Source organism: Prionailurus bengalensis, chromosome X, assembly GCF_016509475.1.
Source record: "Prionailurus bengalensis isolate Pbe53 chromosome X, Fcat_Pben_1.1_paternal_pri, whole genome shotgun sequence".
In the NCBI taxonomy this organism is placed as follows: Eukaryota; Metazoa; Chordata; class Mammalia; order Carnivora; family Felidae; genus Prionailurus; species Prionailurus bengalensis.
This window is the reverse complement of record NC_057361.1, coordinates 108,330,157-108,349,495: the sequence shown is the minus strand read 5'-3', so window position 1 is coordinate 108,349,495 and position 19,339 is coordinate 108,330,157.

Sequence of the window (19,339 nt, the reverse complement as noted above, 5' to 3'; positions counted from 1 at the left end):
GAGCGCGGGCCAGGGGCGCCCCTCTCCCAGCCTGAAACTGCCTGCAGCCTTGTGGCCGCATCCAATCATCTGGACTAAAATTCGCTTTGGCCAGGAGAGCGCCCAGGCTTACTTTGCCCCAGGGGGCTCTGGGTCCCAGCGAGGATGGGGACCCCCTCCCGGGACGAAATGGCCACCCCTCGCCCGGGAATTGAACTGGTGGGCCTCCTCGGGCGGGCAATTGTTCCCTGGGGTGGTCTCAGCCCTAGGGCTTGGCCTCAGCTCCCGCTCTGGCGCCCGCTGCGCCTGAAAAGCCGCTAGTTAACCCCTTAGTCACCTGCGGAGGAAGTAGGGTGGGTGAGGGAACGCGGAAGAGCCGGCGGGAATCGGGAGCGACCGCGGACCTGCTGGAGGACAAAGCCCTCAGTGGGGGGAGGCGGGGTGGGCGGGAGAGGCGCGCAGGCCCCCCCGGGGGAGCGCAGCGCGGCGGGCGCCCGCACATCCTGCCTCCCGCTCTTCTCACTCCTTCCTCCGCCCTGAAGCGGAGCCACAAGGAGAAGCAGCTGCGGACGCATCTGGATCCATTGCCGGTTCCACGGCTGGCTGCCGTCCCCCAGCGAGCCGTGCTGCATGCTGACGACTGAGGCCGGGCGAGGCTGCGCTGCTCTCGGCGCTGAAGATGCGCGCGTGGGGGAAGGGAGGCCAGGCCCCGTCGGCCCTCTCTTCGGAGTATCGTTTTGATTGTTCAGATTCGGTGCGGAGCCCAATGCAGAATAAAGGGCAAAACCTCCCTCGAATTCTGCAAAGCAGTGTGGGCTTCATGTTTCCAAACACTATAGTCACTCAACCCCTCCCCCTTCATGTTCACAATCATTTCCTCCCACCCGAATCCTGTTCGGGGCCACGGAATTGGGCAGTGGAGCCAGTCCTTGGAAATGGATCAGGACAATGCTTTTCGTTTTACAGAGGAGAACCAGACAGGTTTTGTCACATAGCCACTATCTGGCACAAGTTTTGAGCTTGGCTTGAGGAAGAAGTCTCAAAGGTGTAGAAAGAAAATATTACTAAACCTCTATTACGTTCAATTCAGGGATGGAAGTAAGGACTTCTCTTCTGACATCTTTTTGGATCAGTGAATGCAATAAAACCGGTAAGGCCCAAGCAGAAGAGACAGTGCAGAGAAAGAAGATATATTCAGAGTAATAAATTCAAGGAAATAGTCATAGCTGAGGGCAACAACATGGCAAGAAGGAGCCATAGGTACTCTGAGTTGGATGAAAACAGGGAGGTAGATTCAATGGAAAATATATGGATATAATTCCTTACGAAGGCAGGGAAGGCAATTTTGGGGGTGGGGATTTCCAAGGCATCAGTGGCCAAACCAAGACCCTGTGCCAGACAGACCCTGTGGTACCTTCGCCAATATCCACTCCTCCTTATTTTGGTGGCCACCTCCTGTTCCTTACTGTTACATCCCTGCCCTGACTGCCTTCTGATTCCAATTTTAGCAAATTAACATAATGCAAATCTAAATCAACATAATCCCATTCCCTGGCATTGACTGTCTAAAAACATGACCCAATTGGGGCTAGTGAGTGTAGCAATTTCCTGGGGGCTTTGAGAAAAGTTTTTCTTTCATGTTCTGGAAGAGTTTCAGAGGCAACCCCCTCTTCTGCATGTGCTCAAAGAAACAAGGAGCCCCTGATATTCTGAGCAGCCATATATCAACCATAACAAAGAGCCAAATTTATTTTTTTTTCAACGCTTATTTATTTTTGGGACAGAGAGAGACAGAGCATGAACGGGGGAGGGGCAGAGAGAGAGGGAGACACAGAATCAGAAACAGGCTCCAGGCTCTGAGCCATCAGCCCAGAGTCTGATGCAGGGCTCGAACTCACGGACCGCGAGATCGTGACCTGTCTGAAGTCGGATGCTCAACCGACTGCGCCACCCAGGCGCCCCTTAAAGAGCCAAGTTTAAATAATGCAGACATCAAGAAAGTATAGGCGGAAAGAAATCTGACTTTGGTTCCATTTTTTATCTCCGAATAGTGCAATTTTCCATATCTATTATGGCCGGTGATATTTTATTTTATACTTTCTTTTCCCCATTAGATTGCATATTCCATCAGGGTTGGAGCTGTCAGGCCTCTTTCCACAACATATACCTAATGCAATAGACACTTCAAAAATTGGGGCTGGAATCATATCTATCACTCACTTGACATTATAACAGAAATAATTTTTATGCTGCAATACAGTCTTTTCATGTGTCAATTTTAATGATTTTTAATGACACTTTATTCCCACCAGTGGATTTCCTATAATAGCTCTGTCCACTTGGGAAAAAGGGAACAATGTGATATAAAAATTAATAACAAAATGGGGCACCTGGGTGGCTCAGTTGGTTAAGCATCTGCCTCTTGATTTCAGCTCAGGTCATGATCTCGTGGTTCATGAGTTCGAGCCCTGCATCGGGCTCTGTGCTGACAGCCCAGAGTCTGGAGCCTGCTTTAGATTCTGGGTCTCCCTCGCCCTCTGTCCCTCCCCCATTGCACTGTGTTTCTCTCTCTCTCTCTCTCTCTCTCTCTCTCTCTCTCTCTCTCTCAAAAATAATTAAACATTAAAATAAATTTTAATCATATAATATGTGAGTTTTTGTGTCTGGCTTCTCTCAATTAGCATTATGTTTTAGTTTTTTTTTTAAGTTTATTTATGTAAGTAATCTCTACAGCCAATGTGGGGCTCGATCTCATGACTGAGAGAGCAAGAGTCACATGCTCCTCAGACTGGGCCTGCTAGGTGCCCCAGTTAGCATTATGTTTAAAAGGCCCATCAATGGGGGCACCCGGGTGGCTCAGTCGGTTGAACATCCCGCTCTTGATTTTGGCTCAGGTCACGATCTCACTGCTCATGAGATAGAGCCCTGCACTGGGCCTACAGTGTGGAGCCGGCTTGAGATCCACTCTCTCCCTTTCTCTCTCTGTCCCTACCCCACCCCACCCCACCTTTATCTCAAAATAAATAAATAAACATTTAAATTTTTTTTAAAAAATAAAGGTCCATCAATGTTGTAGCATGCATCATTCCTTTTTAGGGCTGAATAATGTTCCATTTATGATTACACCATATTTTGTTTATCCTTTTACCCGCTGACGGACATTTGGTTTGTTTCCACCTTTTGGCTAATATGAATATTGCTGCTGTAAACATTCCTGTACAAATTTTTGTGTGAACATGTTTTGATTTCTCTTGGGAATATACCTAGAACTACTAGATCCCATAGTAAATCTATGTTTAACTATTTGAGGAACTGCCAAACTGTTTTCCACAGCAGCTGCGACATTTTACGTTCCCACCAGGAATGTATGAGAATTCCTACCTCCGTATATCCTCACCAAGATGTTTATTATCCACTTTTTTTTTTTTTACCCCTTCTAGTGTGTACTAAGTGGTATCACAGCGTGGTTTTGAATTACATTTCCTTACGGACATCTCTTCATGTATTTGTTGGCCTTTTGTAACATATCTTTGGAGAAAATTTTATTCAAGTCCTTTGCCAATTTTTCATTGGGTTGCTTGTCTTTCTGTTGTTGAATTGTGAAAGTCACTTACGTATTATGGATGTTAAAAGCTTATCAGAAATATGATTCACAAATATTTTCTACAATTTTCCAAGTCACCTTTTCACATTCTTTTTTTAATGTTTATTTATTTATTTTGAGACAGAGAGACAGAGTATGTGCATGCACGTGCAAGCAGGGGATGAGCAAAAAGAGAGAGAGAGAGAGAGAGAGAGAATCCCAAGCAGGTTCTGTGCTGATAGGGCTCAATCCCACCAACCTGGAGATCATGACTTGAGCCAAAATCCAGAGTCAGACGTTTAACCAACTGAGCCACCCAGGCCCCTGTCTTTTCACATTCTTGATAATGTACTTAGAAGCACAACAGTTTTTGATTTTCATGAAATCCAACTTATTTATTCTTTGGTTGCTTGTGCTTTTGGTGTCAATCGAAGAAACCATTACCAAACCCTTATATAATGCTTGTAAGAATGTAAAATGGTGCAGCCACTGTGGAAGACATTTTGGCCATACCTTACAAAGTTAAACATAGACTTAATGTATGATCTAGCAATTCCATTCCTAGGTATATACCCAAGAGAATTAAAAATATGTGCTCATAAAAAAACTTATACACCAAAGGTCCTAACAGCATTGTATATAATAGTAAAAAATGGAAACACCGAAATATTCATCAATTGATAGATACATAAACAAAATACTTTATATCCATACTGTGGCATACTATACAGCCATAAGAGAGAATAAAGTACTGATATGTGCTGAACCATGGATGAACCTTAAAACATATGTTAAGTGAAGAAGCCAGGCACAAAAGCCACATTTTGTATGGTTAAATTTTATGAAATGCCAAACATAAGCAAATATAGAGAGATAGCAAGTAGATTAAGGGTTTATTAGTGTTAAGGGGTGTTAGTGTTAATATGGCAATACTCCCCCAGGATGCCTGTGTGGCTCAGTCGGTTGAGCATCAGATTCTTGATTTTGGCTCAGGTCATGATCCTAGGGTTGTGGAATCGAGCCCTGTGTCAGGGTCCAAGCTAAGTGTGGAGCCTGCTTAAGATTTTCTCTCTCTCTCTCTCTCTCTCTCGCTCGCTCGCTCACTCACTCTCTCTCTCCCTCCCTCTATCTTCCCCTCTCCCCCACTCATGCTGTCTCTCTAAAAAAATTGGCAATGCTCCCCGAAATTGTACCTCCAGATTGAATGTAAGACTAGTCAAGACATCACCTCCTTTCTTTTTTATTTTTGCAGAAATGGATGAGCTGGTCATAAAATTCATATGAAATTGAAAAGGATCCCAAATAGCCAAAACAAATTTGAAAAAGAAGAACAATGTAGGATTAGTCCCATTTCTCCATTTCATAACATACTACAAAGCTACAGTAATCAAAAGAGTGTGGTTCTAATGTAAGGATAGAAATATAGAGGGGCGCCTGGGTGGCTCAGTCGGTTAAGCATCTGACTTCGGCTCAGGTCATGATCTCGCGGTTTGAGTTTGAGTCCCGCATCAGGCTCTGTGCTGACAGCTCTGAGCCTGGCGCTTGCTTTGGATTCTGTGTCTCCCTTTCTCTTTGCCCTTCCCCCACTTGTGCTCTGTCTCTCAAAAATAAATAAACATTTTTTTAATTAAAAAAAAGAAATGTAGACAAGTGGAAGAGAATGAGAGTCCTGAAGTAAGCCCATACAACTATGGCCAATTGATTTTGACAAGGGTGCCACAACCATTTAATGAGGAAAATTAGTCTTTTCAATGAATGCTTCTGGGACAAGTGATATCCACATACAAAAGAATGATTTTGTACCATGTTTCATACCATATTACAAAAATTAAAATGGGTCAAAGACCTAAAACTATGATATTCTTAGAGTGAACTATATGTATAAATCTTAACTTTGGATTATCCAACTTTCTTAAATATGATACCGAAAACACAATTAGCAAAAGGAAAAAAATAGATAAAGTGCACTTCATCAGAATTAAAAATGTTTGTGCCTCAAAGGAAACTAAATGAGAAGGCAACCCACAGAATTGGAGAAAATATTTGCAAATCATATATCTCATACAGGTCTAGTTCAGAGTACAGAAATAACTTTCCAAACTCAACAACAAAAAGATAAACAATCAAGTTAAAAATTGGGCAAAGGACTTGAACAGACATTTCTCCCAAATGGCTAACAAACACATGAAAAGATGTTCAACATCATTCCAACGCAAATAAAAATTACAATGAGGGACGCTTGGGTGGCTCAGTCAGTTAAGCATCTGACTTCAGCTCAGTTCATGATCTCATGGTTCATGGATTTGAGCCCTACATTGGGCTCTTGGAGCCTGGAGCCTGCTTTGAAGTCTATGTCTCCCTCTCTCTCTGCCCCTCCCCCACTCGCTCACACACACTCTCTCAAAAAAAGAAAAACTACAGTGAGATACCATTTCAGACCCACCATTATAAGTATTCAAAAAAAGAGAAAGTAACAAATGTTGGTGAGAATATAGAGGAATTGGAACCCTTGTGTATTGCTGGTGGGAAAGTAAAGTGGTGCACCCCATAGAAAACAATTTGGCAGTTCCTCAAAAGGTAGACATATAATTATTGTCTCAGTCTGCATGGGTGGCTTAAACAACAGATAATTATTTTTCATAGTTCTTGAGTCTAGGAAGCCCAAGATCAAGGTGCTGGCCAATTCTATTCCTAGTAAGAGCCCTCTTCCTGGCTTACACATGGCTGCCTTCCTGCTGTATCTTCACATAGCTCTATTTCTCTCCTGTCTCTTCTTTTTTTTTTTTATAATAATACCCACTATTTTTTAAGTTTATTTATCTTGAAGGAGGAGGAGCAGAGAATGAGAGAGAGAGAGAGAGAGAGAGAGAGAGAGAGAGAGAGAGAGAGAATCCCAAGCAGGCTCCACACTCTTAGCACAGAAATTGACAGAGGGGCTCGATCTCACAAACCATGAGATCATGACATGAGCTGAAATCAATAGTAGGACGCTTAACCAACTGAGACACACAGGCGCTTCTCTCTCCTGTCTCTTCTTATAAGGACACCAATCCCATCATGAGGATATACACTTATCACCTCATCTAAACATAATTACCTCTCAAAGGCCCCAACTTCTAATACCATCACATTGGGGGTTAGGACTTCTAAATATGAATTTAAGGGGGACACACAAACATTTAGTCCATAACAATACCATATGACCTATCAATTCCACTTCTAGATATACACACAAAAGAGTTGATAGCAGGGACTCAAATAGGTATTTGTACACCCATGTTCATAACAGCATTATTCACAATAGCTAAAAGGTGGAAGTAACCCTAGTGTCCATTGACAGATAAATAGATAAACAAAATGTGGTATATGTGTATAGTGAAATATTATTTAGCTTTAAAAAGGAATGATTTGTGACACATGCCACAACATGGATGAAACTTGATAACATTATGCCAAGTGAAAGAAGCCAGACACAAAGGAGACATTATATTATTCCAATTATATTAAATGTTCAGAATAGGCAAATATAAAGAGAGAGCAAGTAGATTACTTGTTTATTATGGTAAAGGTTTTGCAAGCTAGGGAAACGATTGCTAAAGACTATGAGATTTTTATTGAGGTGACAAAAATATGTTAATAATAATTGGCTGTGGTGATGTTGCACATATCTATGACTATACTATACTAAAAATCATTGAATTGTACAGTTTAAATGGGTGAATTGTATATTCACAAATTATATGTCAATAAAGCTGTTTTTTAAGATTTTATTTTTTATCCTAAATATTCTCCCTTTCTTTTTTCTTTTTTATTTTTATGAATATAATTTATTGTCAAATTGGCTTACATACAACACCCAGTGCTCATCCCAACAAGTGCCCTCCTCAATGCCCATCACCCATTTTTCCCTCTCCCCCACCCCTCCATCCACCCTCAGTTTGTTCTTTGTATTTAAGAGTCTCTTATGATTTGCCTCCCTCCCTCTCTGTTTGTAACTACTTTTTCCCCTTCCCTTCCCCCATGGCCTTCTGTTAAATTTCTCGAGGTCCACATATGAGTGAAAACATATGATATCTGTCCTTCTCTGACTGACTTATTTCACTCAGCATAATACCTTCCAGTTCTATACACGTTGCTGCAAATGGCAGGATTTCATTCTTTCTCATTTCCAAGTAGATGTGGTTTATATATACAATGGAGTAAAGATTTTATTTTGAAATAATCTCTACACCCAATGTGGAGTTCGAACTCACAACCCTGAGGTCAAACGTCACACACTCCACCAACTGAGCGATCCAGATGCCCCTGGGTTTTTTTAAATTGTATTACTATATACTTGCATGGAACAATTGAAAGCAAATAAGAAAATAATTGCATTTAAAATACAGTCAATACTGATTTAAAAAATACTTAGGAATATTATTAACTAAAGAGGTAAAAGACTTATTATAAACTGAAAACTACAAAATATTGTCAAAATAAACTAAAGAAGACATAGATAATGGGAAAGTCATTCCAGTTTCATGGACTAAAGTACATAATATCGTTAAGATAGCAAATTCCCCAAATTGATTAAAAGATTGAATGAAAAGCCTACCCAAACCTGCCTTTTTGGGGCCCCTGGGTGGTTCAGTCAGTTAAGCATCTGACCTTGGCTCACGTCATGATCTCATAGTACGTGAGTTTAAGCCCCGCATCAGGCTCTGCGCTGACAGCTCGGAGCCTGGAGCCTGCTTCAGATTCTGTGTGTGTCTCTCTCTCTCTACCCTGCCCCCGCTCGCACTCTGCCCGTGTCTCTCAAAAAACGAAAATGTTTTAAAAAAATTTTTTTAAAAACCTGCCTCTTTTTTGCAGTTATGGACAAATAAATCCTAGAATTCATATGGAATTGAAAAGTACCCTGAAGAACAAACATCATATTGAAAACATAGAGGAGTGAAATAAAATGAAAGTACAGAAGTAACCTCACACATCTATAATCAATTGATTTTCAATGAGGATGCCACAACCTTTCAATGAGAAAACAATAATCTTTTCAACCAATTGAAAAGATTAGATTGGAGAATTGGATATCCACATGCAAAAGGATTTTGTCACCTACCTCATACCATAATCCAAAATTATCTCAAAAGAGATCAAGACCTAAATGTAGGAGTTGAAAATCTAAAATTCTTGCAAGGAAACATAGGTGCAGATCCTTGTGTTCCTGGATTAGGCCATTTGCTCCCACTCCTAATTCTATACCTAATGAACTGAAAACATATGTTCATACAATAACTTGTCCATGAATGTTCATAGCAGCCTTACATTTTTAAACTTTTAATTTATACTCTGCTTTTTAGGGTGATGAAAATGTTCTGACATTAGATTGGTGATAATTGCACAATATTTTGAATATACTAAAAACACTGAATCGCACACTTTAAAATGTACATTTTAATTTTAATTTTTATACTTCAATTTTAATTTTATGGTATGTGAACTACAACTCAATTAAAACTCTGCTTTCTATACATGAACAATATAGAAACAAATTAAATTATATTTCACTTCTAATCCCGCCAAACAGCTAATAAGAACTTTTTGGTATGTTTCTTTCTCTTCTAGTCTGTGTGTGTGTGTGTGTGTGTGTGTGTGTGTGTACATATATAACATATATTTCAAAATTAAAAGTGAGATCATATTCAAATATAATTTTACAATCTAACTATATTTTATAAAAAATTCATACCCTTGGGGCGCCTGACTGGCTCAGTCGGGGGAGCACGGGACTCTTGATCTCAGGGTCGTGAGTTGGAGCCCCACATTGGGTGTAGAGATTACTTACATAAATAAAACTTAAACTTTAAAAAAAATTACTTTTTGGGGCGCCTGGGTGGCTCAGTCGGTTGAGCATCCGACTTTGGCTCAGGTCATGATCTGGCGGTCCCATCCGTGAGTTCAAGCCCCGCGTCAGGCTCTGTGCTGACCGCTCAGAGCCTGGAGCCTGTTTCGGATTCTGTGTCTCCCTCTCTCTCTGACCCTCCCCCGTTCATGCTCTGTCTCTCTCTGTCTCAAAAATAAATAAATGTTAAAAAAATTACTTTTTATTTATTTATTTTTACTTAAAACCTTTAAATTAAAAAAAAACCCTAAGTTTATTTATTTATTTTGAGAGAGAGAGAGATTGCACGCATAAGCAGGGGAGGTCCAGAGAGAAGGAGAGACAGAATCCCAAGCAGGCTCTGCACCATCAGCACAGAGCCCAATGCGGGCTCGAACTCACGAATCGTGAGATCATGACCGACTGCACCACCCAGGCACCCCAATAAATAAAACTTAAAAAAAATCATTTCCTTACAATATGAATAGAACAGTATAATTAACCCCCATGAATCCACTACCTGGATCAACAAATATTAAACTCATGGCCAATTTTCCTTCATCCTCACTTCCTGAGTAATTCAAAGCAAATCCCAGACATCAATTCATATTATCCATAAATATTTCAGCATACATATATAAAAGGTAAGGATACTTCTTTTTTTAAATTCTTTTAAAGTTTATTCATTTTTGACAGAGAGAGAGAGAGAGAGAGAGAGAGAGAATGTGAGCAGGGGAGGGGAAGAGAGAGAGAGGGAGACACAGAATCTGAAGGAAGCTCCAGACTCTGAGCTGTCAGCCCAGAGCCTGACGTGGGGCCTGAATTCACAAACCCGTGAGATCATGACCTGAGCTGAAGTCGGACACTTAACCTACTGAGCTACCCAGGCACCCCAAAGGTAAGGATACTTCTTAAAACCGTAACAAGAATGTCAATATTATAATTTTATAATTATTTTATTTTATTTATTTGAGAGAGAGAGAGAGAGAGAGAGAATGAGGCGGGGGGGGGGGGGGGAGGGGAGCGGCAGAGAGAGAGGAAGACAGAGGATCTGAAGCAAGTTTCATGACCTGAGATGAAATCAAGAGTCAGACACTTAGCCACCCAAGGACCCCTGGATTGTCTGTTCTGTACAGTTTTCCATAGTCTGGGTTTTTGCACCATGTCATTTGGTGTGGTTTTTATCCTCCATGTTTTCTGTGAACTATTATTTAGATTTAGAGGCTTAATAGACTTTAGTGTGATTTTTCTTTTTAAAAAATTTTTTTAACACTTTTTCATTTTTGAGAGACAGAGTGCAAACAGAGGAGGAGCAGAGAGAGAGGGAGACACGGAATCTGAAGCAGGCTCCAGGCTCTGAGCTGTCAGCACAGAGCCCGACATGGGGCTTGAATTCAGAAAGGCAAGATCATGACCTGAGCCAAAGTTGGATACTTAACAGACTGAGCCACCAAGGTGCCTAGTGTGATTTTTCACAAAAATACTTCATATGTGGTGCTGTATACATGCCATCAGGAGGCAAATAATGTCTGCTTGTCTGTTCTGGGGGAAGTTAACAGCCACTCAAGATCCTGTCCTAGCTGTAATTTTTCATTAAAGATAATAAAATTATGACATTCTATCATTTCTTCTCCATTTATTAACTGGAATACTTCTGTTAAAAAATATCCCCTTATTAACTCCATGGATACCCTTAGGTACCATATGGAAATGAAAGGCGAGATAAAATACTTCATTCTTTTTTATATTCCAGTTTTTAAAATTATGAGTTGGTTCCCTAGCATTGTTTTTAGAGTATCAGTCAGATCTAATGCATTGAAATAGATTTGATATGTTTCAATCCATTAGAGTTATTCTTCTCATTGCTACTCTAATTGTCCCCTCTTTGAGCAGCAGGAGGATCTTCAAGGTGGCTCCTGAGTCCTTTTTAGCATGAGCCAGCATGAGCCAGCCATACTTCTGATATGACAACATGTTCCAGGATCATCTTGTAATTTTCTGCTCCAATCCTAAAGTCAGCTATATCTCCAAGGATAACTGGACAAGATTGCTTTTAATGCCTGCAAGTTATGGATGTGCTATTATTTATTTAACCAGTCCACTATTTGCAGGGAAAGAGCTTTAGATAGTTTCTAATTGTTCTGCATTATGAATTAAACACTGAGCTATTTTATAGAAATAGTATATATAAGATGACTGATGGCATGCTTATATTTTTCTTTATTATTTAATATTTAATGAAAGCCTAGTCAGTTGACTCATTTATGGCCTGACTCATAAACTAGTGTGCATCATTAACCTATTAAAAACACCTGCCCTCGGGGCGCCTGGGTGGCGCAGTCGGTTGAGCGTCCGACTTCAGCCAGGTCACGATCTCGCGGTCCAGGAGTTCGAGCCCCGTGTCAGGCTCTGGGCTGATGGCTCAGAGCCTGGAGCCTGTTTCCGATTCTGTGTCTCCCTCTCTCTCTGCCCCTCCCCCCGTTCATGCTCTGTCTCTCTGTGTCCCAAAAATAAATAAACGTTGAAAAAAAAAAAAACACCTGCCCTCTAGAGCAGGGCTTGCAAACAATGAATTAAAATGTGGCAGCAAAAAAAATTAATTAAAAAAATAAAAAGTGGCACCAAACATGAAATAAAATCTCCGGAGGGAAAAGTATATATATTTAGTCCCTAATACTCATTAGCCCTTAACGATACTCTGCTTCCTGGAACTATAATCCCTCTGAGAGTTCCTAGACATTTCATCACCAGCCAGGAAGATAAGACTTGGTGGGAATAAGTTAACTGAAAGGTTTTTATTGTTAAGCTTCATTGGAGGTGGCTCACTTCTTGTGCACCTCTCCAAGAAGTTCTTATCTAGAAAACTACTCACTTACTCCTAAGAATTATAAATGGAAAGTCACTGACTCCCAACCACTCAAAATTCCCTATTTGTTTGCTTGGCAATTTTTGTATTGGCTGAAATGTTAGAGTGAATTAAGCCATCTCATACTTTACACACACACACACACACACACACACACACACCAAGGCAATTGGTATATATTTTGGAGTACTAAAAGTTTTCTTCAATTTTTGAACATGATGCCTCTGATTCCTATTGATACATTATAGAATTTCTCTTTTTCTCAGACAGAATGTTTGAAAACTATTTTTCTAAGACTCCCAGACATGGGCAACAACCTTTAAGAAGAAAACAAAAGCATTCTCCAGAGATGCCAGTACATACTTTCACATTTTTTAATTTGTTGCATATTTTATTTTCTTTAAATTTTTAAAAAATGTTTATTTATTTTTGAGAGTGAGAGAGAGTGCAAGCAGAGGAGGGGACAGAGAGAGAGGGAGACACAGAATCCGAAGCAGGCTCCAGGTTTGAGCTGTCAGCATAGAGCCCGCCACAGGGCTTGAACCCACGAACCATGAGGATTAACTGACTGAGCCACTCAGCTTCCCCTACTGTGTATTTTCTTTACTTACTTTAAGACTCATTTCATCTGTATTTTGAAAGAAATGTAAGTCAGTTTCTATGAGATAAAGGTGCTTTCGGTCAAATTTCATTAAGTAAAAGCAGTTGCAACTCATTGTGTACTTTGGCGTGGGGAAGACTTCATTCTATGGGATAGTTAATAGGAGAAGCCACTCTTCCCTCAAATTATAGAGACCCCAGATATGGAATGCTTACAACAGAACCCACTGTTCTTGAGACTGGGTGGAGTGTACATGTCCTGCTGTCATGCCGTCTATAATCTTGCCAAAACAACAACAACAACAAAACTGGTTTGCATGCATTCGTGTAGGCTATGTCAATTTTTATGTTTGTTCATTTTGTTAATTGTGGGGAAAGGGGTATATGGTTAAGTAGAGTCGTCAGATAAAATACAGGCCATACTTACACTAACAATTATTTCTTGTTTATCTTGAAATTCAAATTTAACTGGGAATCTTGTATTTTTATTAGCTAAATCTGACAAGCCTACTTATGAGTAGACAGTAATAGTGATTGATCTTTGGAAATTAAAAAGGACTACATATTGTATAATGCAGAGGGGCACTTCTAAAGTTTAATGTACATACAAAATTATCTGGCGTGCTTGTTAAAAAACCAGATTCTGATTCTGCAGATCTGGAGGCGGGCCAGAGGTTCTGCATTTCTTTTGTTTCTTAATGTTCATTTATTTATCTTTGAGAGAGACACAGAGCAAGCAGGGGAGGGGCAGAGGGACAGAGATCATTACAGATCCTGCAGACACCAAAATGATAAAAAAAGGAATATTACAAACAATTCTACACACATGTATTTTAGAATTTAGAAGAAGTAGACCAATTGCTTGAAAATCACAAACTAATAAATCTCACTAAAGACAAAAGAGATACTTTGCTCCTTCTTATAACTATTAAATAATATTAATTCATAATTTAAAACCTTCTTAAAAAGAAATCTCCAGGCTCATATAGTTTTACTGAATAATTATACCAAATATTTAAATAGAAATAACACAATTCTACCCAACCTCTTACGAAAATAGAATAAGAGGTAACACAGTGCAAAAAAAAAAAAAAAAAAAAAAAAAAAAAAAACCAAAACAACAACTTCAGATCAGTATCTGCCATGAACTTACACACAAAAGTCCTCAGCAAAATACCAGTTAACAGGATCTAGCAGTTTATTAAAAGGAATTATACACAATGACCATGCGGGATTGATTGCAGGTACGGAAAGCTGGTTCAACATTTAAAAATCACTCAAAGCGGAGCAGATTCTAGCTGAGTGGCGGCGGGCGCGCAGCTCACTGCAGCCCCCCCCACCCCCATCCCGGCCTCGGCCAGGCCCCAAAGGCAAGGAAAAAGAGGCTGTCACAGAGGCTCCGCCCGAGCCAGGCTTACCTGCGGTTTCGGGAACCGCCGGCTCCAAGATGGTGTGAGGGGGGCTTCTCGTGTTCCAAGAACTGCTTGTGCGGCGCTCAAGCTGCTGTACACAGGTCAGCTTTTAGAAAAGTTGGTCGGAACAATACAGCAAGTGCTCGAAATGAAATCCAGAGAAATTTAGACTGCTGTGGGTTTCGAACCTTTAACCCACATGACACCTGTCTGGCTAGCTGTGTCAAAAGCAGCCACTCATGCTCACCATACGCTCCAATAATAGGAAAATATGAAAAAAAAAAAAAGGAAATTTGCCGGGGGGAGGTTTTGAGATTTGTCGATGGCATTGGCCTCTTCTTGAGCTTTACAGAGATTCTGGGTGTTTGGCTGACCTACAGATGCAGGAACCAGAAAGATCCTCGTGCTAATCCTAGTTCATTTCTTTGATGCAAAAACAAGGAACATCTTTCATATTCTGATCTTTTTCACTTTCCCTAACTTAAATTTCTGCTAATTTGCCTGTTTAAGAAAGCAGTGTCTGAAAAGTCACATTATTGACAGTGGAATTATATATTTTTACTCTTATGTTTCTCTAAATGTTTTCTTTTTTCCATTGCTAAAAAAAAAAAATTAGAAACTTGTGGTCTCCTCTGAATCTCAGTGGTACCTGTAATCTACTGTATTCTCGGTGTCTGACACTGTCCACTGTGGCCTTTCTTAGCATTTTTACCTGCAGAAAAACTTTTTATGGCACTATTGTGCTGATCATATTGTAAATCTAAATATACGTCTCACTGGAATAGTTGTTTGTAGTACTGTCCTGTGTAGATAGTTCCTACTGGAAAAAAGAGTTGAAGTTTATTAAAGCCAGAAAGTATCAGATTCTATTATGTTAAATTCAGTAAGGGAAATCCAAATTCTCAATTTTTTTTGTCTTTTTAGGAAAGCTGTATTGTGAAAGTTGTTAACGTAAAAGTGATAATTTAGTTCCAGTAGTCTTTTCTGATTAAACTAATATAGCCTAGAAATAGCTATGTCTTTAGGAAAGTGTGGTTTCGTTTTTGATTTTTATAGTTAAGTACAAAAGAGAAATGAATGGTCTCATGAATGTTCTGATATGTAACATTTGCCTTCAGCCTTCGAGATGGAATGAACTTGAGAAATTTAGAAAGTATCACTATATAATATTCATATTCTTTTATAATAATTTGAAGTCCAAAAAACTGCATTTTTAAAAAAGTTACTATTAATGCATTCGCCCACATAGCAAAGAGATACTTGATTATCTTACAAACTGTTAAATACCTTTTTCATGAATTTTCCCAGTATTGTAATCCAAGCATATCTGAATGTGAGCTCCCATAATTTGAAATTGAAATAGTATTGTGGTTCTGTATATTATGTTAAAAAATTAAAGAATGGAAACCTTAAAAAAAGAAAAAAAAAGAAAAATCATTCAACACAACAAACCATATCAACAGCTTAAAGAAGAAAAATCCTCTGATTGTATCAATTGACACTGAAAAGTATTTGTCAAAATCCAAACTCCATTCAGAATAAAATCTCCCAGTAAACTAGAAATAGAGGGGAACATCCTTAACTTGATAATGTACATATATAAAACCCTACAGCTAACATTACACTCAACAATGATTGAGCATCAGACTTAACTATAGAAACTGAATGCTTTGCCCAGGGAAGTACATCCATCCATGTGGCCCCAGGAGTGGAACTGCGGTCCAGTCCACTCACCTCCCTCTGGCCCAGCCTCTGGGCAGTGGAGCAGCCAGAGAGAGAAATTTGTCCTTCTGCAGCAGGGGTCCAAGGATCTGAGGCCCCAGTGCCCTTGTCTGCTCGTCTGGCCAGTTGAGTGGCAGGAGATTAGCCTAAGGCTAATGCAGAATCTCTTCACTCTGGATAGAGCAGCCTCCACCCACAGCCTTGCTCCCCTTCGTCCTGGGCATTCTTTCTTCCACACCCACACCATTTCTCCTTTGAGCCTTCTCCAGGTCGGGACCCTGTCTTCTAAACACCTTGATATTTCTCTCTACAGTGAAAATGAATGATGAGTGAGCAAAGAGAGTGTTTGTTAGAATAGTAATTAGCATTTCTGTCAATGTTTATACCAAACGTTCCACTGCCATCCAGGCTTTCTTAACAGACTACATGTAAAGTTATGCAATGGAGACTTCTCAGTGAGGAGGAGTAAAGAATGCATCCCTTCTGATTCTTTAGTGACTCAGTGATGAACCCTTTCAACATTCTTGAGTGTTCTCTATTAAGAGAATCTTGAACTGGTGAATTTCTCACTTGGTTTTCAGCTGTGGTCCAATCAGAGCATTTGCTATATCTTTTACTCATTACACCTGAGGGGGGAAAACAGCACCACTCCCTCCTGCACACATTTTCAGACTTATGGGCCACAATTGATACGTTTGAAAGAGGAAAATACTAATATTGTACCTTGTTTTCTCTCTTGCATTACATCCTCCTGAGACTGTGGCTTGACCTGTAGCCTATGGTGTTCCTGAATATGATTGGCATGGGTAATTAGCAAGCGACTAAGAAAGAACAAAGAAAGTGATATCAAACAAGTATATGCAGGGACATCGGAACAATGGCTTCAGAGCCTGAGGACTTAGTGGATCACTCTAGCTCTGCACACAACTCCATGTACCTTCACTTCTTCTTGGTAAATTAAATTAAATTAAATTAAACTGTTCTTACCTTCCCTATATCATAAGTATGTTACAAAAATGAACTTAGCTAATTAAGGTGAAAATACTGAAGGTTTTGTTTGAGGAGGGAAGTAGTGGGTGAAAGGAGCTCTCTAAATGGAACATTCAGTAGAATAAAGCCATTTGACCTTTAGTTTAGAAACCATTCATTTAATTAAATTCAATGCACATCTTTTGAGCACTAACTCTGTATATGTGGCATTCTGGGTTGTGTGCTATGTGGTCTTCATAGAAGTTATGACCCAGGGGAGCAATGCTAATTCCTATGTACTCTGACCTTCTCTTATACCTGTGCCAGTTCCCAGCCCTGAGTCTGGTCCATTTTCATCTCTTTCTGTTTGTGCTCAAAGGCAGCACAGCATTCTAGATACAGGCCAAAACAATGGTGTTGAAGTTGGGGCCCCCCACTTGAGCCTAAGTTGTGGGTTGAGATTTAGACATGTCTGATTACCCCAGTGACTGAGGAGCCTCCTGGGAGAGAACGTGTCCTCAAGGAAGAAGAAACCAGACACAATAAGCTTGAACCAAAAACAAAGACTAGGTCATCAGAAGGGAGAGATTCTCTGAGCCCAGTTCTGTGTCTCCTGGCCCTTGTCCAAGTCCAAAGGGCGGTGGGGTGGGATGGAGTGAAGGGAAGAAGAGGGAGTGGGGCTATAGATAAAAGCTGAAATATCTGTTTCAAACCTTTCAAATCCCAAATTTTGTATGTATCACACATGCTCTTATTTCTTACTTTACTCCGAAAGGATGAAGGCATCAATACAAGTGCAAGCAATAGAATACCTGATTGGAGGTGACTTTTTAAAAATAAGAAATGTGTTACCTCATAAAATAAGTTTGGAGGAAGATGATTCCAAGGTTAGTTAATTTAATAGCTCAAGTACGTCATCAAAGGCCCAAGTAGATTTCTTTCTGCTCTGCCATCTCCAGCATGATGGTAATATTTCCTGTCATCTGTCAGGGCTATACCATGGCTTCAGCATTCTTTGGCATCAGATGCAAATAGAGGCATCCAGCAAAGAGGGATGATGCCTCCCAGACCTGTGATTCATTCCCTACACCCTCCCTCTAAACAAAGGAAGGAAAAATCTTTCAGGAGGCCTCTAGCCGAATTTCCCTTGGGTCTCATTAGGCAAAACTGTGTCATGTACCCATCTTAAACTAACTCCTTATAAAGACAATGAGACTAATCATAATCTACTCCTCATACTGAGAAGAGAAATCACCTTTCCAGAACATGCAACAGAGTAGGCTCCAACAACAATCATATTTTTCCAGAAATAAGGATAGGTGGCTATGGCTTGGGCCTCAATGAGTTCCTTCACCTTCCCTCTCCACCACTTCAAAGGTTTGTACATACTCCTATCTACTGTAAAATGTTTCTATATCTATCCCTCTTCATCACCTCTAAATTGTCCTGTCTTTACCTAGATTCTGTACTATCTCAATCTGAGAAGTAATACCCCTCCACTTCAAGACCTGGCCCTCTATCTGTGTACTTGGTGTATCCTTGACATTGCTCTTGTCCTAGAACCTCACTCTATTCCTGAACCACACCTATAGGCTGCTCCAACTGGCACTCCATAACTGAGAATCAGAAGAGATCTGAAGCCCTTTTCTTTGTCCCAGGAGAATACAGATTTAAAGATTTGAGAACACTTTCAAACCCTATGAGATGGGGCAGGAGTGGTGGTGGAGAGGCAAAGACCAAGAACGTGCTTTATTGTGTCCTACCAGAATTCTATACCCAAAGATTCTCCGTCCCACTCTGGTATGGAGGACTGCCATGTGGCATCCACAGCCACTTGACTGGGGTCTTTTGGGGGCCACTTCCATTCCCCACCAGCCACAATCCCTTGGAAATTGAGTTTCACTCTAATTTTCTAATTTATCCTGGAGGAAATCCGAGAATGACTGAGAATGACTTGGTTTGAACTCAAAACTTGTTCCCTTTTCTTACATGCCATTGAGGCATTTATTCATTCAACAAATATTAAACTCTGTTCCAAGAACAATATGCTAGGGAGACATTGGTGAATGAATCAGGGTTCCCAACCTTCATGGATCTTACATTCTGGTGAGAAAAACTATTTTTCCCACAAGACTTGGCTTGAAATTCATGTCTCTCTGGCAGGGACCAGAATGGAAACAAAACCTGGCAGCAATGTAGAGTTATTAACTCTATACAGTACAACCCATGTTTTAATCCTTCACACACAACTACTATTATTAGTATAAAGTATTTTGATCTTTATACAACTCATCACATTTTCCACTGAGGGCATTGTTTCAGTCACTGTTTCCAATGAGATAAAC